This window comes from Stegodyphus dumicola, chromosome 1, assembly GCF_044657685.1.
Source record: "Stegodyphus dumicola isolate Sdum_Otavi_A_Nest chromosome 1, ASM4465768v1".
Taxonomy (NCBI): Eukaryota; Metazoa; Arthropoda; class Arachnida; order Araneae; family Eresidae; genus Stegodyphus; species Stegodyphus dumicola.
The window spans coordinates 37,160,339-37,186,510 of record NC_140768.1 but is presented as its reverse complement, the minus strand read 5'-3'; the positions used below and the strand labels follow the sequence as shown (position 1 = coordinate 37,186,510).

The 26,172-nt window shown below is 32.5% G+C and overlaps 1 protein-coding gene and 1 long non-coding RNA gene across 3 annotated transcripts in view; one reads left to right on the top strand and one right to left on the bottom strand.

The window, feature by feature from the left end:
* Positions 1 to 5,187: 5,187 nt before the first annotated feature.
* On the bottom strand, positions 5,188 to 12,516 carry LOC118186164 (uncharacterized). Its single transcript, XR_004757725.2, has 3 exons — positions 12,258 to 12,516; positions 10,518 to 10,701; positions 5,188 to 5,321 (listed from the first exon to the last, which is right to left on the bottom strand). It is a non-coding gene; the product is annotated as an uncharacterized LOC118186164 (long non-coding RNA).
* Positions 12,517 to 13,005: 489 nt separating this feature from the next.
* Positions 13,006 to 26,172, top strand: part of LOC118186159 (uncharacterized) — a 268,685-nt gene continuing 255,518 nt past the window's right edge. For both annotated transcript variants that reach the window (XM_085813997.1, XM_085813988.1), the window contains exon 1: positions 13,006 to 13,163. The gene's annotated coding sequence lies outside the window, so the exon portion shown is untranslated. The remainder of the gene's footprint in view (positions 13,164 to 26,172) is intronic.

Sequence of the window (26,172 nt, the reverse complement as noted above, 5' to 3'; positions counted from 1 at the left end):
AATGATTTACGGCATAAATCCGAAGAACAATAAAAATTGCAGTGATGCTGCTGCTGATGACGAAATGAAAAATGTACAGCCATGATGGAATCTTGCATTTGGTTTATTTCCTTATGCCTTATTCCTTATGCCACCAGAACCCTTTGAAAATTAGGGTTGGCTATGCCAATATAAATGGAAGTTGTCCTCCCCCCCCCAATTTCTCAGGCAAACAAGGAACATATTGAAAGAAATAGTAAGTAAAATCACTTTAACGATTGCTATAAACTAATTATAAATAAAGATTAATTACCAATCATAATATTAAAAAACAAAAGATATATGGACAGATAAAACATGAAAAATACTTAAATTGTACTAGATAAGTAATATGAAAGCACATGGAGTACTACTTCATAACAACAAAATGAAATATAAAATTTTGATTTTTACGCATATGAACATTTTATAGATGTAAAAAGATTAAAAAATTCCTGAAAAATAATTACCCTCCTGGCCCAACTAACCACTTCATTTTAGGAAAACGAAAGAGTAAAAAAACGTGGTCAACACGGTATTGCTCCGAAAGATAGTACAATAGGTAGTGCTTCGTCAGTTGTTCCGAAAGATAGTACAATAGGTATTGCTCCGAAAGATAGTACAATAGGTAGTGCTTCGTCAGTTGTTCCGAAAGATAGTACAATAGGTATTGCTCCGAAAGATAGTACAATAGGTAGTGCTTCGTCAGTTGTTCCGAAAGATAGTACAATAGGTATTGCTCCGAAAGATAGTACAATAGGTAGTGCTTCGTCAGTTGTTCCGAAAGATAGTACAATAGGTATTGCTCCGAAAGATAGTACAATAGGTAGTGCTTCGTCAGTTGTTCCGAAAGATAGTACAATAGGTATTGCTCCGAAAGATAGTACAATAGGTAGTGCTTCGTCAGTTGTTCCGAAAGATAGTACAATAGGTATTGCTCCGAAAGATAGTACAATAGGTAGTGCTTCGTCAGTTGTTCCGAAAGATAGTACAATAGGTATTGCTCCGAAAGATAGTACAATAGGTAGTGCTTCGTCAGTTGTTCCGAAAGATAGTACAATAGGTATTGCTCCGAAAGATAGTACAATAGGTAGTGCTTCGTCAGTTGTTCCGAAAGATAGTACAATAGGTATTGCTCCGAAAGATAGTACAATAGGTAGTGCTTCGTCAGTTGTTCCGAAAGATAGTACAATAGGTATTGCTCCGAAAGATAGTACAATAGGTAGTGCTTCGTCAGTTGTTCCGAAAGATAGTACAATAGGTATTGCTCCGAAAGATAGTACAATAGGTAGTGCTTCGTCAGTTGTTCCGAAAGATAGTACAATAGGTATTGCTCCGAAAGATAGTACAATAGGTAGTGCTTCGTCAGTTGTTCCGAAAGATAGTACAATAGGTATTGCTCCGAAAGATAGTACAATAGGTAGTGCTTCGTCAGTTGTTCCGAAAGATAGTACAATAGGTATTGCTCCGAAAGATAGTACAATAGGTAGTGCTTCGTCAGTTGTTCCGAAAGATAGTACAATAGGTATTGCTCCGAAAGATAGTACAATAGGTAGTGCTTCGTCAGTTGTTCCGAAAGATAGTACAATAGATATTGCTCCGAAAGATAGTACAATAGGTAGTGCTTCGTCAGTTGTTCCGAAAGATAGTACAATAGGTATTGCTCCGAAAGATAGTACAATAGGTAGTGCTTCGTTAGTTGTTCTAATCTTAGAAGTTCTTTATATAGCAACTGTACTTGCAGAAACGTGTTTTTCAGATTTGCGCATGGCCAGCTCGATCTATTCTCGTGTTGTCTCCTAGCCATCTTCCCAATGTTCGAAAACGTGGTTCCTTCACATGAAATCAGTTACTCAGAAATTAATTTTGAAGTTCTGTGCTTGGTCAGCTTAATATGTAATCATGTCATGTTGGGGTGTGATGTGGTGATGTAACTAGTTATGTGCAGCGGTGGGATTCAAGTAAACTAGGCTCACCGTAATATGTTTTTCTCAAACCTGTACAAATTTTGAGCAAATAGAACCTACTAAGATAAGCACCTCAGATTGAAAAGGCCAAATTATTAAAAAAACATTATTAAGAAAATAAAAATGAGCTAAAAGCGGTTTTTAATGACTCAGATACACATACCTTATCATTAGGAAATTATTAATATTTATCATTAGTGTGAGGTTTCTTTAACATCCTTTTTTTTATTTTTAATGGCATACAAACACTCACTGCAGTTTTAGTTCATTGTTTATTTTGCAACATAGTGTAGCTTTAATAGTTAATTTAGCCTTTCCCTTTCTTCTAACTACGAGGGCTGTAAATTAAGTAATGGCAACATAGGTATAAACCAATTTTTAATAAACTTACAAGTATAATAGCATTACATTCCTTCTATGTAATCACCAGCAAAGCTTATAACCTTTTGCCAAATGTCCGGAAGCCATTGTAGACCAGTGGCAAGGTGTTGATTGTTGATGTGAGCGACCGAGCGCCCTAATGCGTGGAGTACAGATGAAACGTCATGAAATCGGTGACCTCGGAGAGGTTCCTTCAACTTTGAAAACAGATCGAAGTCATAAGGACTCATGTCGGGTGAGTAGGGAGGGTGTTGCAGGATTTCTCCCTGCCACCGTCGCAAAAGGGGAATGACATTGTTTGAGACATGGCAACGAGCGTTGTCATGCAATACGATAGGGAGATTGTTGTGCAATAAACGTGGACAATCTTGACGTTTGCGCCGCATAACCTGAAGCAGATGGCGCTGTAGAAATCGGCAATAGTAATCTGCGTTGACAGTTTGTCCTTCAGGTACAGCATGTGTAAGAATCACACCGTCCCAGTCGTATGCCATAATCAGCATAACCTTCACCCGACTGGGTTCCTGTCGAGATTTCTGTGGACGTGTCGAACCTTGGTGACGCCATTCATTTGACTGACACTTTAATTTAGGCTCATAAGCTCGTGCCCATGTCTCATCAATAGCGACAATACGCTGCAGAAATGCGTCTCCTACATTGCGGTATCTCTTCAAGTGGGTGCCAGCCAGTGCATACCGGTGCCATTTTTGTACTTCGGTTAGTCTATGTGGAACCCAGCGGGAAGCAATTTTCCTCATGTTGAGAGATTTCTTCGTTACGCGCGACATCCTTTGATGACTCAGACCAACCTGTAAGGATAATTCTCGGACAGTCTATCGGCGGTCTATGGTAAGGAGACCGCTTAGGATGTCAATCTGCTCTTGAGGAATGGAGGGCTGACCTCTGCGTTGCAAATCCGCAGTCTCATTCCAACCCGAACGAAATGCTTGAACCCATCGTGCTGCTGTCCTATACAGTAAAGCATTTGTGCCACAGGGTTTCACTAATCCTCGATAGCATTCTGTTGCATTTTTGCCACGGGCAAACTCGATTTTAAGCCACGACCGTTGATCACCTTTTGAAAACATGCTTTAGAGCGATGGAAACGAAACTCCTCACTTTAACACCACACAACAACTACCCTTCTAAGCAGATCGACTGTTTTTTGCACTCTACACATCGACATCAGCGCCACCTCACCGCTCCCATATTCTATTTGCGCATGCTCGCTCTTCTGCGAGTTTCAAGGTTAAGTTGCCACTATTTTAATTTACAAACCCCCGTATATGATATTCATTATTGACAAGGAGCGTAACCAACTTTAATTTTGGGTGGGAGGTACTAATTTGTTGAATTAAACTTCTCCAAAACAGACTAACTTTTTACCTGAGAGAATAACCAAATCAAATTCTATATTCTCTGAACTAATACCCTAATAATCATATTCTAAAGCAGCCCCATAAAATGAATTTTGATTTTTTTTTCAAATTAATGCACGATGAATTAGAGTTACATTAGTAAGGTATCACTTTTATTTTATTAGCCCAAAAGGTTTATTAGTCTCGAAACAGGATTTTGGGTTGAATCACTTTCATCTCTTGATAATTCATCTGGCAAGTATGCTGGATCATTGTAATTGACCTTCATTTTGACTGAGTTCAAATTTACTTTTCCATTATTTCTGGTGTGAGTGTGATATTATTGCCTAAAATTAAGCTTTCAACATTACAACTGAAACTGATCTTTTGATTCATGCATGCAGTTGTTATTTCTACATAAAGTACAGTATTTTTAATGGCTTTCACGTCAAAATCATTACGTTATGTACCTAGACATATATATATATATATATATATATATACAGGGTACTTCAGCAAATCGGTTACGAATTTTCAGGAGAGATAGAATACACCCAGACGATGGAAAAAGATATAGCAATACATCGTTGGAAATGCTTTTCTGGCGTGGTAGTGACGAACAAAAAATAAGAAAGGAAGGTCAACAACAGGGTGGGAATAATGTTTATCATACTTAGTGCAGCGGAAATCAAGAAATAAGAACAAAAACAAACGATCGTCATCAAAGTAGGTGTTCGAATCACGACCAGGACCATGATGCAGGAAACGTGAGTCATGCATCTTCCATGCGCCAGAGATGTGAGGCCTGTATCACTGTCCAGGGTCGTAATTTCGAACACCTTCTTTAATGGTTGGTTTGGTTTTATATGATTACCGCAAAGGCTTGAGGGCTATCCACCTAAAGGGAGGGACGCCTTCGTGGAGGACTTTCTAAGGGAAACAAGCTCGTATACACGTTACACATGTGGAAAACCACGAAAACGTCTATGCAGGCAGCCCGTTTGATCGCGTCAGGAAAGCGTTTATATGAAGTGGAATCTGCATTGTCACACTCTTTGACTAATTAAAAAAATTGGTTCTTTTGGGTGTTTCTTGATTACTACTTCTTGTTGAAGACATCTTTTCCTGTTTTCATAGCGGAGTAACTTTTTTCTGATGCATAACAAATGTCTTACAATACAAGAAGTCTGGTAATTTTATTTCCGTATTGCCATACAGTTGTATTCAGTGTCCTACAATTGCTAATTTTTACCTATATAAAAAAATATTGTGAAAAATATTATAAAATATCTTTTGTTATCCTTATTATCTTTGCATTTCAGCTAAAAAAGGAACGGATGAAATTTGCATGTCATAATATTTGTCTCAGAAATCATAAGAAAGTTTAATGTTTATCTGACAGTCAGCAAGAGAGTGAAAAAATACTTCAGACGCAAGTTGACCTTTTGAAAACAACATTTTCAGGAGACTAGGAAAAAAATTTTAAGAACATCTTTTATTATTCTCTTATTTAATACTTTTCAGTTTGTTTGTTATATTCCCAACTTTGTTTTACAATAGCTGCTTGGTATTAGAAATGCCATCCGTTACTTGGAACCTAGAAAGAGAAAAAAATTAATGAACTTACTTTTTAAATTTTTGACAAAATAAGATGAAATTAGCATATGTAAAAAATAAGCCCTTCAGTCTTAAACTTTTATTTAGGCAGAATTTAGTACTACCTTCATGTTGATTTAATAGGGGAGAATCCATCTCCTTTCAAGAGTAAAAATGTTTCACCAAAGGTTGGGGGTGGAAAGGTTTCGTACATTTTACATGGGATCGTTTCGAAATACCACATGTACGAAAACGGATAGATTATTAACTAACACCAAATTAACAAAACGTAACATTTAAGGTTTTCTTTACGCACATTAAGGAACCTAATCTATTTCAAGAAATGTTTCCTCAAAACCGAGCTCGTGATTCATGAATTGCTCAACAAATACTAACATGAGTTCTAGACGATTCCGTGTCGCCAAAGCACCGACATGACGCCTCTGCGCATCTTTATGAAAAATGTAAAAATTGGTTTTTGAAAATAAATGTTGCAAACTGCAAAGGATTGTAAAAATTCGAAAAAATGTTTTTGAAATAAAGTTCGAAAAAAATTTTTTGAAGTAAAATTAAAAGTTCGAATAAACATTTGAATTAATTTAATTTAAAGTTTGAAAATTTTTTAATTTTAATTTTAAATAAATAAATAAAGAATGATTATTGTTAGAAATGTTTTTGTAATAGACTGATTACCCTTGCCTATATGGATGACGAAACACGAATTGAGTAATTGAAGAGTTAGGTTTGGAGGCAACTTCTCCTTGATAAGATCTATCTCCTGCCTGCTCAACAATTATTCACTTATGCAAATTAATTTAGTCTTAGAAATTTAAAAAAAAAATTTGTAGGATTAATTTTTTAGATTATTATATATTTTTTCATGTAATTTACATATGCTCTCAGAATTTAAATGATATTGTAAACTAATTCGCAGCAATAATTAATCTTTTATTTGTATGCATTTAAAATTTCATAATTTAAATTTAAATTAACTTAAATTAGTTTTATACGAATAGAGAATATTTTTTAAATTCAAATATATATACATATATGTATATATTTTATTTATTAAATCTAATGTTATTCAAATATAATTTTTAGATAGTACGACATTTCATGCTGCTTATTTTTTAATAAATTTGATATATGTGGCTGCAGAAATTTTCTGCGAGACGAAGCACTACATTAACATCCAATTGATTTCTTTGTTTGGTATTTATTATTGACATAGTTGGAAAGTTTTTTCACATAAGTAGGAAGTCAAAGAAACGACCAACGGTATCATAGTAGAGATGAATATTCTTTGTTGAGAGATACTCAGAACTGTGACAATAATTGCACTTTATGTCTCGACACAAAAGCAGCATCAGAAGATAATTCGATCAGTTTTCCCTAATCACGATCAAACGCGCATTAATTAACTTTAAAATATGATAATTAATCCAGAGGTTACCTATATGTGGATCTTCAATTTCCGAGAAATGATTAAAATTTTCTGCTAACATCTCTAAATGAAGCTTTATTATGTTGAAAATGACCATTTGACTGATGTCAGCAGAAATAAAGAATTCTCCGAAAAGTGAAAACATTCCAAATCTTCCTTTCGTAAGCGAATATCCCAAAGAGCCAGTTTCTTTTTAAAGGCTTTCATTTTAATTGAGTGTAAAGATATATATACGAAATCCCTGAAGAAAAATATTAAGTTTGTTTAGAAGTCCAAATATGTCGATCATATATGTAAGCTAGACAGCCATTTCTTATTCAACAAATTAACCGTTAGGGCAGATTTTCAGATATTTGCTCTAGTAGGAGCTGCATTACTTCTGCCCTCAGTTGGAGAAGACGTCCAAGAACCTTTTCTCTTGGTAACTACCTCACTTCAGCATGGGTAAAAGATGTTGGGGTTTGAGTCCCCTGCTCCCACACACAAAGTTGTAAACAGAGTGGAGTTCGTAGCTCGAATACGAATTTCGTTAGTTTTCTTCACTGCATCATTCATCACCCTATTTAATTCAAACGAAAGCTTCTTTGCTTCTAGGTGTTCCTGGTGGATCATGCAATGAGTAATTAAAGCTTCTGGTTGGACAAATTCTTTTATTTTTGTGACTACTCCTGATCGACGGCCACTCATACTAGCATCCGCTCTCGTGCACACTCCAATGTACGTATTTGCTCCATCCAAGTCCTGAGCTTGAAAATGTACATTAACGTTAATAAATATCTCTAAACTAGGGGTCTATACAGGTAGTTGAAGGCAAAATAGATGTTCTTCCAGTAAATCTTTATTGTCATTGTAGCTCATGAAGCAAAGTAAGATGGCATGGTTACTCACGTTAGTTGATTCATCAAGCTGAATCGCAAAATATTTCGATTTCTTGATCCCTTCTATAACTTACATTTCTATGCCGGTAGCCGTGTCAGCAATACCTTTCATTTCGAAAGCGGTATAGCATCTAATATTCAGTTCCTTTACTAATTCCTTCCCAATCGTGTAAGGTTTTTTTTTTTTCGTTTTAGTTCCTCGAAGAGCAACTAAATAAGATGCTTAAATTAGAGATTTGTCACTAGCCGTTATCACTTTTATGAGTTGCTTTTGAGATGACATATGATTATGTAATCGTACAAAAAATCCCATGGCTTAAGTGCATCAGTGCAGTCTCACTTGTAAATGCTTCGATTGCAAATGAAGAGTCTGTTTCGACGGATTCTTAGCATTATTTGAAAGAATTTCATGACATACAGCACACAAAGGTCTTGGCGATACTTCGCTGCCAGGAACTACAACGACACCAAGCTTTAAAAAAAGGTTTACCATAATGTCTGACAAAGCCATTTTTTTCCCCGTACATTTTGAAATACTAACATATTTCCTTTTTTTTAATCTTCTAAAATTACAGTAATGGTACTTGGCATACTTTTGAGGACAACACTACCTTTCTCTAGAATTTTATCCTTATTTGTTCCATAAAAAATTTTAACAGATTTTGTGATTATTTTTTTTCCCTCCGTTTTAATGGTTTTCAAATTTTATATACGAAAAAAAAAAAAGTGTTTAACACAATGCTAAGAAATGCACACAAGCGCGAAAATAATATTGTTGCTTGCGTACGGGTTCGTGATGGATCAAATGCACACAGTAAAATTTTATTTTACAAAAAGAAACCATTTACAGTTCTAGAACTTTCCACAAAAGTACTTGTATAGTTTTTCTTAGTAGGACAGAGCACAATGAATAGTTACCACTTCAAATTACTAAGAATGTTAAACACAATGCAATGCAAAGCGTATCTAAAGAGCGAAGCTCGTAGGAGATCCCTCAATACTCCGAAGTCAACTTTAAACTAAAAACTGAGAAATAATACTTTCTCCAGTGATATATAGTTCCCCCCCGGCCGCTGAGAAACTTGTAATACTTTCCATTTCTCGAAATTTCTGGTAGGCATATGCGGTTAAAGATACATATAAGGGCCGGATGCAGTTACAGCTACATGTAGGGTCTATTACAGTTATTCACTTGCAGCAATTATTAGTTATACAAGAACCAAACCACAAAAATGCCAAATGGTCACCAAGTTTGGTGACTTTTGGAGATTTATCGCCATGTTTGGAGACTAAAATTAGTTCCCAAAACCATCGCTAGCTTGGTGCTGTCTCGCCAATAGCAATTTACTTCAATGTTTAATGGACCTGCCCCTGTAATCTTATTTTGCCGGTGGAGCTTCGCATTCTCCAGGCGTTTCATATTACGTTATATAAGAGAATAACGATTTGTATATAATATCAGTAAAATTATTTACATATATACAAAATTCGTAACAGTATTTCTTATAACGTGCCGTCGGCAGAGCTTAAATAGTACTGACCAATGAGAAAGAGACTGCTTAGAAGTTGTTCGTTAGTTTTTCGGGATATGCGCACATTCTGTTATTCCACATAAACTAAATTAAATTAGATCCTAGAATGAACCTTGCGAATTCTCTCACAGGCGTGAATAAAAAAGAAGGGTGAAAAGTAATCCTTTATTTAATTTAAATAATTAACCACGATCTTCGTGCTTTACACTGGCACCGTCAACTTGCAGTGAAACTAAAACGTAGATTATTTCAAAAATATAAAATAAAGAAGTGCTGTATTAGCACATTAAAATATGCCTAACAGGTTGACTCACAAAACCTAACAGGCGTGATGATAATCCGGAATGGCCAAGAGGCTTACTAACGTAACAGCGAAATAGCAACGAAACGTGCGCTGGGTAGCGAAAACACGCTCTGAATAAACTCAGAGATTCACCTATTTAAATATTCACTTAACTTAACATTTACATTTACATCCTAGCGAGAAAATGTGAGGGGAAGTTGAGAAGTTCAGTAAAGGTATCAAACTTAAAATAATTTTTTTATGCAAAAAATAGGAAACCCTACAAGGTGATTCGTAATAATAGCTCAATTTCAGACGAGAGTAATTCTGTAACTATTCGCCATATGTTAAACTAAAACACATCAGATTATATTGTAAGTTCCAAGGTTTTAGAATATACTCAAAACGTTGATATTTTGCTTTGGAGATATGTTTAAGATATTGCGTTGCTCTTTGCTAAAATTATTCAGAAACTTACATAATCTCAAAATCAGCACTGCTGTTGCTGTGATGATGTTAACAAAGGATGCGTTGGAACAAATGCGGAAAAACTAAGATTGTCCTTCTTTCTTTGTTCGTATAAGTAAAAGAAATAACATAAAGCACTTAAAACTTGGTCAGTTCTTCATTTAATTTCTTATATTACTTGTCCCTCTGTATACGTAAATTTAAGACATAAATTCATCTGAAATTGGGTTACTTATTTTAAATGCCTCAGTACATTTTCTTTCTCGATATCTGCGCTATCACATTAATATATCCATATGTTTGCTACTACATGCATTTGAAAGTACGGAAAACCATTTCACCTTGTAAAATATATATATGGTTTTTTAACTATAAAGTTTCATTCATATATAATACTTTTTTTCATATTCCTAAGTAATTAGATATCAGAACAGTAACAGAGCGGTTATGCAACTTGAATCATCTTGAAATTTTATTAAATCCACATACAGTTTAAATTTATCTAACATTTAATACATTATTTAATCCAACGTTTATTTTCTCAAAAAAATTATAAATTCTTTTTAAGTAGTACAAAAGACGAGACACATACCATATTCCATTATGTTTTCCTTTTAATTCGACCAGACTTCCTCATTTCCTCAGATCTTTTGTCTTGATATTTTGTTGCACTCAGTCTTCTGGGCCTTTGGGGAACGTGGTACCATACAACTAAACAGAAAAGCATTATGCCTAGAAAGTTGACAAACATATAAAGAAGTTGCTCGGCTTGGATCCTGTGTAAAAGCAATACTTAATGGTTAGTTCGGTTGATTGATATGAGAGACGAAGATTTTATAGTCAAGGAAAGTTTTGACATAAATTTTATTATTTACACTTGGTACGGCGAATTTATGCTTAAGATTAAATTTTTCAGTTTTAGTCAAAATTAACAGTGATATACGTTACCTAGAATTTTTTTTTTCATTTCACGTTTTAATGTATTATTTACGTTTATTCCAAAATAAGCAAGCCATTGGACACGGGATTGAAATCATAATATTGTGATTTGATAGCTAATCAAAGCGTTGTCATAAGGCATTCTTAGTTTGCTTGCACCATCTTCCCCATCCACCATTTAAGTTCAGAATTACTGTATGAGTATATTTTACATCGAAAATTTTCATGGCTACAAACTGAAACATAGAACTAAAAGCTAATCTAACTTCGTTTGAAAGACTCGGGCAGAAAATTTAATTCCTTGCGACCTACTGCCTGTAATATACAGCATAGGTAAAGCGATTACGGGAAGAGGTGAAAATAAGCTATTTGCCTTCAGCTGACGAAACCTTCAGCGCATAAGATCTAACAAAAATACTACTAAACTCGAGTTGGCGCAAGTTTCTAAAGGAAAAAAGTAATATTCCTAAATTCCTTTTGATGCTTTTTGAATATTATGTATACATTTACTTAAAAATATACTACCTAAACTACAAGCACTCTAGCTTAATCTTTCTAGTTCATTACAATGTAGTAAAACATAATTTAATGATTCTATATAATTATTAAGACTTTCTAATTGACAACATGATGTAATGTTTTAAATAGTTATTAAGATTCGCCGTGTGGCAACAACGAGTCGAGCTAAAACGTTGTTACTTGGAGTGTTCCTTGATAAGCGTTGCGTAAGCTTTATTTCTTAAAAGTTTGTTATATTTTTATGTAAAAAAATTAGTAACATGTTGCAAACAAGAATGAAAACTGTAAAAATAAATATGCTGTTTCTTTTCAGAGCAAAATAAGCATTTATTTCACTTATGAAATGCTCTGGCTGTTCAGTTTCGATTTCGCTTAGGAAAAGTCGCAACTGTGTTCTAAACAAAAATAGCATCTTACTTATGGATTAAGCAAATATAACACCAAATTATTCACTTTACTTTCAATACAATGTAATCAAAAATTAAATTTCATTGTTTTAGTAAAATTTACAAGAATTCCATGTCTTTTGGAGTGCAGAGTCAACGAAATATCCATCTTTGCCTTTGGAGTCAGAGTCAACGAAAAATCATACCATTACAAACTAACTAAAGAACAAAATGAGTTACAATGGCTATGAAGAAAGGGAATTCACCCCCCCGAGAGATTACTGCATTTAAATTACACATCAAAACAAGAAAAGAGTAATAGCATCTATGATTTTGATTTTTGCTATGGACAAGAAATACTGCATACAAAGTCAAAAGAAGGTGCTAAAGTAACAAAAATAAGGGAACGACTGACTTTCAATCTTAATAGTAGTTCACATTTAAAAATATGAAATTATTTCAGAGCTACTTATTGCTTTCATACTTACTCTATATTTGACATTTTCATTCGTAGAATTTTCTTCAGTTTTTCCTCAGCAAAATGTTACCAAAATGTTCATATCACAAATCGAAAGTACGCAAAGAACCCATGCAATGCAAAACAAAATCATTTCTTTTGATCAAGCTCTGTCCCTTTTTTACTTCCTGTTGCCAACAGACATGTAATATCTATTTTTTTAAATCTCATGAATTTTTGTGGATCTTTTTTCCTAACTGAAAATGCTAGGATATTTTAAATCCTAAATGTAATTAATTTTAATTGTTGAGCAATCTGTTACTTTATTTGGCTTTAAAATGTGCTCTTTCTTTTCCTTTTTCCTTTAAAATTATTTTTATGATTATTAATTTCAATTATTTAACACTGAAGCTTTTGATTTAAGAGATTTGCAAGTCCTGCGTAGCAAAATGTCATTAGTATTTCAGTTGTATAATGAATGGAAACATCTAATTTTCAAGAAAATCTTTTTGAACTTTTGTTCCACCAATTACTAAAAGTATATATTTGCTGTGTTGTAACTGATATTATTTATTTTTGCATTGCATAGTGTAAGAATATTCTCTCACCTTTCTATCAAAAATTTAACTATATGCCGTAGAAATCCTCCGTTACTTAGCGTCCTCTGGTGGGAGCTTAGAAAACTAAGCTTAGGTATTAAGAAATTCGAAATAAACGTAGTGTTTACGCTACTCTTTTGAAATGTAACTTTGTTCCGATAGAGGGCAGTACTTTTCACACTGCGAACTGCATCAATCGGCTTTTTGAGTGAAGTGAGTTTGCATATTCGGTGATGTGCTGTGATACGATATGTATTCTGATTACTCGAGATGTTAAAAGTGATAATTATATCATTTTCATAGATAAGGAAACAATGAATGAATGAATTAATGAATCGGTGAGTGGTTATTTTATTTCTTAACCAGATGAATTTTTAAATGATGTAAGTATAATGATCGAGATACTTGCCCGTTGTAACTTTTTCTGTGATTAGATTTGGTGGGACGCAGCGTGCGCTATGTAGGTCATGTTTTCATGTTTCCCTTTATATGGTAAAATGTAGTGAAAGGGAGAACAAAATTTCTGTTTTCACGTGCTTTTGCCTTCAGTTTGTTTATGTTTGATTCACCGAACGAATACTATTTATTCGCTTATTAACAACTGTAATTTGTCTGATTTCTGCCTTGCTTTTCATGTTACTATTAAATAGCTTTCAATAATCTAATTTTTCTCTTGCAGTATATTTATGTGTCTTTTGTTTTATTTATATGTTTGCGCTTTGTAGAATGCAAGAGGTAGTCACACAATATATACTGTATGATCCTGTGATTCTATTTTTGTTGAAGTTACTGATTTTACTTTTGTTCCTGGTACTTTTGTTTGTTTGTTGTTTTGATATTTTTTCGAGGATATAGAGTATTTTATAAACTGCAAGATAAATAAGTTATTTCTAGGAGTTATTGCGGTGCTACTTTGGTAGACGGTTGTTATTAGTGATGTTTACATAAATTTGGCTCCTTTAATTTTTGGCTTATGGTGGTTGAATGTGCAAATACACTATGCACTGGTAGTGTCTTCTAATATCTTGCTGCTGAATGAGCTGATATAAATATTGCTAGGGTGTGTTCTTAGTTTACCATAGTAATAATATAGATCTAGTTTAGTTTTCCTGAGAAAGTTTTATGTGTATGTTATTTATATTTGGACAGTAATGCTTTACTTTATGTTTTAAATTGGTTGTGTATTTTTTAAGTTATATAGTAAGAATTTCTTTGTAACAAGTAATTTTTTCATTTGAATGAAATAATATGCTAAAAGTTTACTTAACAGCATAAATTATTCAAATAAATTTTACATAATATTGACAAATGGAATAAATCATAATTTGTATACATTTGTTTAGTCAGAATAATTTATTATATTCAAATAATACATAGCATATTTGAATTAAACTAAATAGAGGTATCTAGGACATATTATAAAATATTTAATTGACATATTTGTCATTATTAGTGATAGTGATAGTTTTATGTATGAATTCAAATGGGAATTTTAAATACAAATACATGTATTTGTACAAATAGTTATTAATAATAAATTTAAGGAACAGGCAGAGTCCAAAATTTCTTCATTATAATCATTATAAATGTTGCAGTTTAAATTTGTATAGATTAAAGTTTCTTTGTCTTTTTCTTCATTACAACAGTGGTTTCATGATATGCAAGTAGTATTGAAACTGTGCAGGAATATAGTTATATGAATTTTATTATTAATAATAACAGTTTTTAAAACATTTCTAGTTGAATCATTGAAAATGCAAGTTTTATCATTTTTTATAATACAATGTTAACTTTTATGTATGTGATACAGAATTTGTAGCTTGTGCAGAAGTTTCAAGAGGGAATAATTAAAATTTTGATTTTAACAATTTGATGGTCTTTTGGATGCCATTCTTTAATAAAAAGTTAAAAATTTGAGGCAGCCACAGCTGTTTCATATTTTACAAAATTCCACTCTATTATACTACAGAATTATGACTTCAGTTTTTTGAAAATAAAAATTAAATTGATTAAAAAAGTTAAAATTATCCAGATCTGTCCCGTTCAAATACAAAATTATTGTCTGGTGTTGTATGGTTGCCATGGCAATGCAATCTCCAAAACAAAATTTGAATTAGTGTATAAGTTAGTATAATGTCACGACTCATGTTCTCACCTTAATTTTTGTCATATAATATAAAGGAAAAAAAAATGACCCATGTTATCATGTTTACATTAGTCCTCATTTTTTACGGAAAAATTCTCTCTTGGAGTTGTGAGATTGCGTGAAAAAAGACAGATGTCTACATTTTTGTTGTGAATTGAATAAAATCTCTGTAAATTATGTTTCAGGATATTCAAAAACATTTTAAACTTACAATCATCACAAATGCATTGGATTAAATTGAAAGGGATTTACTGTATGAGGGAGGAAATTGTTGTTTACTAATACAATCTCTCTTTCTCCCCCCCCCTCCGAAGATAAATGAAAGAGTTTCTCAAAAGGTGAGTGATCTGCAGACAAGACCTGCTGTTGTATATCTGGTGAACAATGTGTTTTTACACTTTTGTTGCACCATAAAGCATAAAATCCATTTTACATAAAATGTTTAAATATCCATTAAAAGCAGCTACAGAATGTATGTATATTTCCTGTATCTTTTAAAGAAACAACTCAAAGCTGCATAGTTATGTATGTAGAAATTTTAAATATCCTAGTAATAAAGTTATTTTACTTACAGTATTTTCAGTTGTCTTTTTTTTTTATTTTTACCTGGCTTATATTCTTCAAGAATAATTAAATTTGCTAGCAATAAAATTCTTATAATAAGGGTGTTTTCATTTATTCATTATATCCATTAAGAATTATGGGCTTTCCTAGAAGAGTAATTTTAATTTATTGAACTTAGAAACTGAATGAACAGTATCTGCAGTTGGAAATTTGGTTTTTGGCTGCAAAGTGCAGATGTTACATGAGCATATGCAGTAATAATTATACTTTATTTTATAAACTTCCTCTTTAAGAATACTGTTATGAACAAACTAGTTCACAAAGTTGACCTATTTTTTTTATGTAATTTCTTCTTTGTAGTTAGACTATTAATAAGTTTATAAAAATAAGGTATTCCTGTACTTCTAATTGTTTTTTTAGTAATATAATTAATGAATATTTTCTTATTTTCCATCTGCAGTTATTTTATCTTCATTTTATTGTGAAATAAATGTGTTATGTCATGTTTAACTTAGTGACCATATATTTTCCTTTTTATATTTATTATATTTTTCTCTCTTTTTTTTTTTAAACAACTTATTGGTCAAACTTTCTATTTAAGAACATAATTGTTTTCTGTATGAGGAAATAGAATTAACACATATTATGAAATTAAATACCTTCCATTTATAGTATCTAGTAAAACAAGAAATAAAAAGATTTCAAAATTTTTTTCCCATGACTCAAAAGTATCCATTAATGAATTGTAAATGAATTTCTTTAAGTAAGCTTAAAAATCAAGCTTTAATAATTAGTAGTAAACTTTAATACTTAGAAACTTTAATTTATAATTTTCATAATAGATTATTTTTGAAAAAAAAAAAAAAGTACCTATTTTATGAAATAACAATTATTAAATTTCAGGAGAGGGAGAAGAATATATTTGGAGCATACAAAATGCTAAGAAATATGCAAAATGCTAAGAATGTTTTATAAGATCTTTCTATCACTTGTTGAAATTGTTCCCATAAAGTTACTTTATCTTGTTTTGAAGAACTTTGTTGTTGTATATACAGGCCAGGCCTGACTTTATCTAATTTGTATTACTGAAAATCTAATTTTTAATCAGAATGTTAAGTATAACATACTGTGCACTTTTACTGAGTTTTAACATTTATGACTAAATGCACAACTTTCAATGACACCTTCTCCCCCCCCCCCTGCTAAAAAAATCTACATTTGTTGCATTCAAAAAGTACAGTTTGGATCAGAGCAATCAGTATTGAATAAAGGTAGACTACTATGAATCTAAATATTTTTTTCCCAATGGCAGGTACTTGCCTATAATGACATTGGCCACTCCTAAGGCCAGAAGGGGAGGCACCTAATAGGCGGCCACCCTTACCTCCTATGAAGGTACATACAGTTTTGCATCCAATGCCTTCTCTGGGATTCGAACCCGAAGCCTTCGGTATCGCAGTCAGGCTCCCCTAACGTCTAGGCGGCTATGAATCTAAATGTAAAATTTTCAAATGTAAACATCCAGTACTTTAGTGTCATAGAGGCTACCATGGAAGGCATAAAGTCCTCCCCTGTGCGATTAATCGCCAAGATTGGACATCGACTGTAAATTAACATTATGTAACACCTTATGCAAGCCTCGTAACTATTCCAGTCAATAATATTTTCGCACGTTTTAAATTGTTACTTAACTGGTTCTAGAAGTTCTGATCAAAAATATTAAAAAGTTCTGCTCGTCCGCGATTAATCGCCATGGTTGGACATCGAATGTAGACTAATTTTACATAACATTTTGCACAAGCCTTGTAACTATTTGAGTCAACAGTTGTGTTGCACGTTTTAAATTGTTACTTAAACTGGTGCTAGAAATTCAACCTAAGGCGTTCCGCGGAAAACATCACGGCAAAAACACCGCGGCCGAAAACGTCTAGGAGAAGAAAACGCAGGTCTAAAACATCGTGGTACAAAATATCGTCGTCGAAAATAAAATTCAATAATTTCAATAACGTCGCAGTTTAAAAACATCATCGTTGAAAATATCGTGGTAAAAAATAAAGCTTCTACAAATCATTGCATGACGGTAACATCGCAGACAATGCGTTTTTCGGGCTTTAAAAGTTCTTAATGCATATTCGCATAACGATTCGTGATAGCAAGAAGGAAAAAGGACTATATTAATTTTTATAATTCATTATTTTGAATTAAATAATACGGTTTTGCTGAAAAAGTGAGAAGGAAATTTAAGCATTTAAAAACTGAAAATGAGTAGAAAATTAATGCAACTTACATAAATGAGTAGAAAATTAATGCAACTTACAGAAATGAGTAGTAAATTAATGCAACTTATAGATCTTTATTAGTTACCTATGTAACTTTGAAACTTCTGTTGCATTATTTTCTACTAATTTTCAGTTTTTAAATGCTTACGTTTTCAGCAAAAATTATTAATTATTTCAAAATTTTGAATTGTAAAAGTAAGTATATTTCCCTTTCCTTCTTGCTGTCACAAATCATTATGCGAACATGCATTTACAACTTTTAAAGCTTGAGAAACGCATGTTTGCAATGTTATCATACGATGATTTATAGAAGCTTTATTTTTTACCACGATATTTTCGACGACGATGTTTTTAAACTGGGACATTATTGAACCGCATTTTTTTCGACGACGATATTTTGCACCACGATGTTTTTTAAATTGCGATGTTTTCTCTTTGCTTTGTTTTCTCTCTTTCTACCCTAGAAATGTAAGCTTTTAAAATGGTCCAATTTTAAAAATATTTTTCTTATTGAATTTCACTATGCACGGTATTTCCTCGCTTACATTTTCCCGTAACTTTTTAGCTCTGTTATGGAAATATTTGAAATATTCGCTTTATTTCCCCCTCCTCTGTTTGACATAGTTAAGAGTTTAATATTTTTTTTCTATTTTCAATAATGCGACAGTCATGAATTTGATTGCTTTTACTATGCCACCTCCTTCTGTTCATGTTGTATGAGAAATCATTTCCATTTCTAATGAGGCATAACAAAGTTGATTGACAATGCATATAGAAGTATGTGCTAAATCTTAAAAAAAAAAAAAAAAAAAAAAAAAAGTATAAAAAAAGGAAAGTGTACGGGAAAATCTCCAGCGCGCGAGACTGTTTATAGGAAATTCTAAAATATGCTCTTTTAAATATTTGGTAATGTTGCTGTTGAATTTAATTTTATGGTGTAAGTGCGAAATAAATACAGGTAACGCACAAACATTTAAAAAAAAAAAAAAAAAAAACGCCGCTTTGGGCTTAATATAAAATCTGAAAGCTTTTTTTTTTTTTTAATGTTTGTTTGTTTTGTTTTTGTTACATTTTTACTCCTTGACGTTTTCGCTAGGTTTTCCGCCATCTCGCCTAAATTCCGCCGACGTCTTCCTGAATTCTAAAAACATTGCCACCCGGTATGCATATTTCACAAGTGCACATCAGCGTAGCCGCTGAGGGAGGGGTTTCGAAAGCGGACCAATGAGCTTGCTTGTACAGCTCTTGTGACGCTAAATCTTCGAGCCTGAGAGCGTATTTTGTTTACGTTTTAATTTGTATTTGTTTCGCAGTTATAAATGCATGGCGTAATAGTAGAAAATCTCGTAGTGCTTTTGTTTTATGATTTTAATTAATCGCTGACATTTCTTCGCGATTTTTATCACGCATTAATATTTGATCTTCACGACGTATTATCGCTCTTTACATCGAGAAAATGACTCAAGCTACAATTAGCCTCGAATATCATGCATTTATTAACACGTATGGACTAAGAGAATTCAAGTGTATAATTTTTTGGACTGGAAGTGTTACAATGAATTTAGTGTTTTCTTATTTCAGTGCTTGCATTCTTTTAAATTTTAAAGTTTCAGAATACATATTATGTATGATCTGATTATATCCATTATTAACAGTAAAAGTTAATATGTGAATAAATTAAATATATTCGTTGTGAATAAAATAAATTTATTCAGTTTGATGAGTATTTCTTGTGTAGACAGTACATGTAAGAACGAGCAGTTATTAAATGTGAAATTTAACACACTAAAATGTATACGAATCTAAATTAGTAAAAGTTCACTTTGAATACAATTCTGCATTGGTTATTAGAACATATTTTTCATATAGACTGCAATAAAAAGTCCTGACTTCTATTTACATATTTAATTGGTATAAATATTTTTCTCGTGGGCATAGTTTTATGTAAAGATAGCATTTTGGCTTAGATGTTTATCACACATTTCTTTCTTCACATATTTCATCTTATTTACCACTTATTAAGTAATATTTCACATGGCTATTTTTGCGGAGTAGCTAACATTTGTTTGTATTTATTTCAAATTCTTTCAACCAGGTAATGAAATCTTCACAATTGCTTATATTTGATCTAATGTCGCAATGAAAAGTTTCAGAAGAAATCGACGATGCTTTAATTATTTTGTACAGAAAATTGCATGGCAGAATATTTTCAACCATTTGCTTAAATCTTATAGCATGCGAAAGGTCATGTGACATGACAGAAATATTACTGGATGCCCGTTGTCCATCCTAGAAATCACTCCCTCGGTGGCTACACAGATGTGCACTTGTGAAATATGCTATCCGGTAACTCTTCGATCGTTTGACACAGATTAACTTCCCCTTCTGTCACTAAAATATCACCATCAAGAGACACTGGTCTTCATGTACGAAACGTGTCACAAAGATCAAAACTACGCGACCTGAACCTAGTAAACCAACTTTGACATTTACGGACATCTAATGCGGCTGGATAAATATCATGAATGTTTTTTGTAGCTTTTATTGCATTACTCCTTTTCCGGAATTCGAATAATAAGCAATGTCTAATATGCAGTTCATTTAGTGTTGGGCTTGATATTTCAAACAAAGATGATATAAAATTGAAATTGATTTTAACTCTTTGACTAGTAATTAAGAAAAATTACCCTTTTTCTATCCAATGTAAACAACATATGTGATAAATAAGGTAAATTTAGCATTTGGGATGTTTTTGACAAACGGTTTTCAAGCCAAAGTTTGGGATACATAGCTGTAGTTAATGGTGGGATACATATGTTAAACACGTAGCGATCGACTTACTGTAAGCACACCTATTATTCTGGAAAACTTTATTATATGAAATTGATTTACATCGTAGGGTACAGGGTAAAAAGCATTTTTTGCATAACCTAACATACATTGGGCAACTCATATTTGTTCTTTTCTCTATGTTCATTTGTGTACAACAAGCACAGCGGCGTCCTGATTTTTCAACTATTGGAAGGTGATCCCCAACATTCAGGAAATTTTAAGTACTTTTTAACCCAGTAATAATTTTAAAACTTATTCTAAGTACTTTTTAACCAGTAATAATTCTTAAACTACTAACGGGGTATACATGTCTCAATGGTCAGAGGGAGTTATTAGTCAGAGGGTTAAAGCTAAAGAAAGAAAGTCACTTGCAAAAAATATCTTGAACATTTTCGGTGTACGCAATCAACTGACTGGTATTAAACGTGCTGATATGCGCAAAAACGACATTTTACTTTACGGTCCTCTTTATTATGAGATAAATCTCGGGTTGATCTTTACATTATGGTAACTTGGCGAAAATTTGGCGACCAACTCTCTTACAGCAACCCTCTATTTTTTTTCCCGCCGCCGTTTTGTCTTCACGAAGTAAAGACATGTTTTTTTTCTTTTTATCTACTGAGCACTTCTTCCAACAATCTACTAGCCGAATTACACTTATGCTAGAAATTTTATCTAACAAAACTGCTTAATCATGACAAATATTCACTGCAAAATTGGGAAAAAGTGCACAATACCATACTTTTTACGCGTTTTTCAAAATAACACATACACATAAACCATGTACACGTCGACTTATTTTTACTTAAAAAAACATCCCAGAATTACACAAAAATGGCATTGCGCACACTCTTCACTATATCCATGTACACTGCTTTTTTCTCATAAATTAGAAAAATTTCACGAAAATACATGACAATTTTCTGAATCTTCAAACCCGGTAAAAAGAACATATATGAAATTACCTGATCGCGAAAAAGTATATACCCTTTCCAAATATGAACATTTCCACGTATAAAATAAATAAAATTTCGAAAACGTTTTACCTATAAATTACCTATTATATTATAAACGCCACCAACGAATTCATACCGCAAACATTACAAGTACTTAGTGTCAAATATTTAAATTATTTCCATGCACGTTTACTTCAACTAAAACGTATACCAAATTCCTACAAACATAAAATTACTTTACTTCCACCTTACATTTAGAACAATGCATAATAATAATATCCTCAAATAATTAAAAATACTAACTTACCTAATCTTCTTCAGAATCTTGATTACGTGTCCGATAAATTTTTCTTATTTCATCCGCTAAATAAAAAGCAAGCGTATGTGCGCCTGTTTCAGGATCTTTAAAATCATACTTATAGTTAGTTCACAGCAAGGTACCAGGTAAAATAAATAACTTAATAAAACATCTTTACTTCTATCTCTCACAACCTTAAAGGAACACTTATTACTACCCCTTTCAATCCCACTAAATACCCATTTCGAATTCACTTTAGTTAGGGCCATGGGATCCAAAAATCAACGAACACAACACAGAATAAAGCCAAATACAAAATTTCCAGATTTTTTCCCGATTTCCCCCCTTTTCCGATTAAAGAACCGTAATTCGTCCATTAATATCACATGACATATCCCATGATCTCTCATTTCCCTCACACAAAATAATGCGTAATCGGAACTGAGTACTTACTGCTCACATTATTACCAAAGTCCCAGGTAGTAACCTTTATCGCTTCCAAAATGTCGCCAAACTTCCAGTTACCATATTCTAAAGACCAGCCAAATCTCGCTTTTCAGTTTATAAAGCATATGTTTCTGGTACCTAAAATACAGATGGTAGTACAATTCTGTTGACATTTCCTTTTCCAACAATTTTGGGTTCTTTACTTATTAATTTAAGAATTTAAAACTCGGTAAAAAAAAGAAAGGTGGGGAATTAGTTATTTTATAATTTTTAAAGAATATTATCAAAGCAAGGTATTGTTTTTATAGCTTTTGCCAAAACTTTGCATTAGCCTCATAATAAAAGAAACCGAACTGTCATCGTGTTCACTTTTAATAATTTTTCGAACAGTATGTCTCTTAGGTGGTGGAAATGTAGCATTGCAAAGGGAGAACTATTCATCAAACGATTAGTATTTTATTTTTAGTTTTTATGAACGTTAATTGTGTTTCTTGCGTAGAACATGTATTAACACATTATGAATTCCCAAATCAGCACTTAAGACATTAAAAAGTTTCTGCCCATTTGTCTAGCGAAATTAACGGAACACATTATTCTTCACTGCATTAATGCCAGGTTTTTGGCATTTTACTCGGAAGTAACGGATTCCAGATTAGGCGTCTAAAACCTCATAATTAAATATTCATCCCTCTAAGTAAAGGATAGTGGTGATTCTAATGTATGGTATTTAAGTTCTGGAGTCTCTCGTCTTCTGTAATTGCCGGTCCGAGGGTCATTGCGCTTTGATGGATAATGGGTGGTGATCACCGCTTAAACTGTTCCGTTTTGGGTGTTCTCAAACTGTTCTATTTTTATGTGTGATGAGTGGTAGTGATGGAAAGTTTTAGTGCTTGAAAAGAGCGGGAGTGTTTAACAGAAGATTGTGTAATGTTTAGTTTTTCTGGGAAGGGAAGGCGGCAATAGTGCTTGTTGTTGTTTGTATGTAAAGGTAAGATATGCTTCTACGGTAAAATTATGATTGGACTTTTGTTTTGGAATTTTTCTCCCGTCTTGATTTAAATTGCATTGGAACGTCCACTTCTATTAATGTGTGAATTAAAGTAAAACCGAAAAGTGAATTACTCCTATGCAGTTATTATAACTGAATATTTTTATCTCCTTTCACAATATTAAGAAGCCCTGATTTAGCATGAGCAAAGAGACCTTGAATCTTACAATTAAATTGAAAAATTCTCTTAATTCAGTTGTAAGCATAATATATGGTAATAAAAAATGGTGAAGTTTTTGTTCGTACTTGTTAAGAGTTGGTTCTACCGGCGATGAAACATGCCTTTTAATGGGGCTGCAAAAATTAGCTTGAACTATAAAGAAATCGAAATGTAAAAATACAAACCATAATCAAGAAAAAATTTTAAACTAGGTTTCAGGATATCCATAAATTTTTATGCAGTGAAATTTTATTGTACCAAATATCTCTGAAAAATTATAATTATTTGAAATAATGCTAGTTTAATGTTGCATTTCCGTTATTAATATTAGATCAAGTTTTATAGTAGTGTAAGAGTCATTAGGTTATTTCGTTTTGGCATTTGAAAACTTTAAATGACGGTTCACTTTTCAAACCGTTTCCATCAAACATTACAGCAATGTATTGCATTTAAAGAAATTAAATAATGAAGAATCTGCATAAATGTATCTTATGTTTCTCGCATTGTGATAAAACGACGGTACCTAGAGCCATCAAATTTTGAATAACATACGTTTCCATCCGAATATGGGCATCTGGCCCAAATTTCGAATTCGGAATTTGTTTTATTATCTATTTCATATTTTAACGATTTCAAAGCGAGCAATCCCAACACTGTAAGGGGAGGGGGGGACATGTTTATTTCCAGCGCGCGAGACTGTATCGGAAATAAAAAACGTCCCTTTGGGCGTAATGTAAAAGATTTCTCTCTTTCTTTTTCTTTTTTATTTTTATTTATTTATTTTTTTTTAATCACTGAATCTCTTTTCCCATGTCGTCATTAGTTCCCTTTTTCAAATTTTCGGACATTCTAGCAGATAGATCGAGCTAAAAATGACCCTCAGGGAAGGGGGGGAAATCCTGTATATTGAAATCTCTGGAGAGAAAAAAAAAAAAGTTTCTTAAGTGCGCTTTTATTTCCAATACTTTTTCTTTTCAATGTTTTGCAAAACTTATCTTTGTTTCTATGAAGTTCATAAACAAACAGTGTATTCATAAACAACAGTGTACAAACTATTCAATAATTTAGTCTATATCTGTGCATGTTTTGGAACTTGCAGACTGAGAAAACGCACTTTAAGAAACGTAAGCTTTTAAAATGGTCCAATTTTTTAAATATTTTTCTTATTGAATTTCACTATGCACCGTATTTCCTAGCTTACATTTTCCCGTAACGTTTTAGCTCTAAATTATGGAAATATTTGAAATATTCGCATTATTTACCCTTTCCTCTGTTTGACATAGTTAAGAGTTTAATATTTTGTCTATTTTCAATAATGCAACAAACATGAATTTGATTGATTTTACTATACCACTTCCTTCTATTCATGTCGTATGATAAATCATTTCCTTTTCTAATGAGGCATAAAAAAGTTGATTGATAATACACATGGAAGTATTTGCTACCCCCCAAAAAAAGTATTAAAAAGGAAAAGATATGATGGCTTTTCAGTTTTTTGTATTTAGTTATTGATCAATTCAAACAAATATTACGGCCAAACGGGCGTTTTTTAAAGTTTTATCTGCTACCATTATTTGTTAAATATCATGTTCTTCGCACTTAATTCAACAATAATACCACAAGATATTAAAAACATCACATTTTTGGAATTTCTGATAGACAGTGTCGCGCGCTGGAGATGAAAAATTTTTTTTCCGTGTGTGTTGCCATTGCTTGCTTTGAAATCGTTGAATTTGTTAAAAGTTTTACAAAATATGAAACAGAAAATAAAACAAATTTAAATTTTAGGTTTCCAGATGCCCAGGTTGGTTCTGGTAGATGGATTGCGTTAATTAAAATTTGATGGCTCTAGGTACCGTTGTTTCTTCACAATGCGAGAAACATACATATATTCATGCAGAGTCTTCATTATGTAATTTATTTAAATGTAATAAAGGGCGGTAATATTTGGTTGCAATAATTTAAAAAGTGATTCGCCGTTTATAGTGAAACTCCACAAAATGCCGTTTTGAGGCCAATAGCTCTTCTCGGCTATCACCTCTTTGGGCTATAAAGAAAAAAGAAAGGCCCAATTTCGCCCAGTGTTTAACATTAATCAGATTACATGTGTAAAAAGAGTTTGTTGATAGTTGCAGTAATATTTGATTATGTTTTCTTCATCTACACTGATTTTAAGAAATAACTGAGACAATTAAGAAGAAATGATAATAAAATAAAAAGAATAAATAAAAGTTTTTAAAAAAATTCTGAAATCGATCAGATTTTATATTACGCCCAAAGGGACATTTTTAACCTTTTTCTGTGTTACTTTTATTTATTAAATATCATGTTCTTCGCACTTAAATCATAAAACTTAGTTCAACAACAATATCGCAAAATAATTTTAAAATGAGCATATCTTTAGAATTTCCGATACAGAGTCTCGCGCGTTGGAGATAATTTTTTTTTTTTTCCTTTCCATTCAGTGTTGCCATTGCTCGCTTTGAAATCGTTGAGTTTCATACTCAAAATTTCGATAAAGTGTTACGAAATATGAAATCGATAATAAAACAAATTCTAAATAAGTCTTCCAGATGCCAATATTCGGTGGAGGATTACCTTTATTCAGAATTTGATG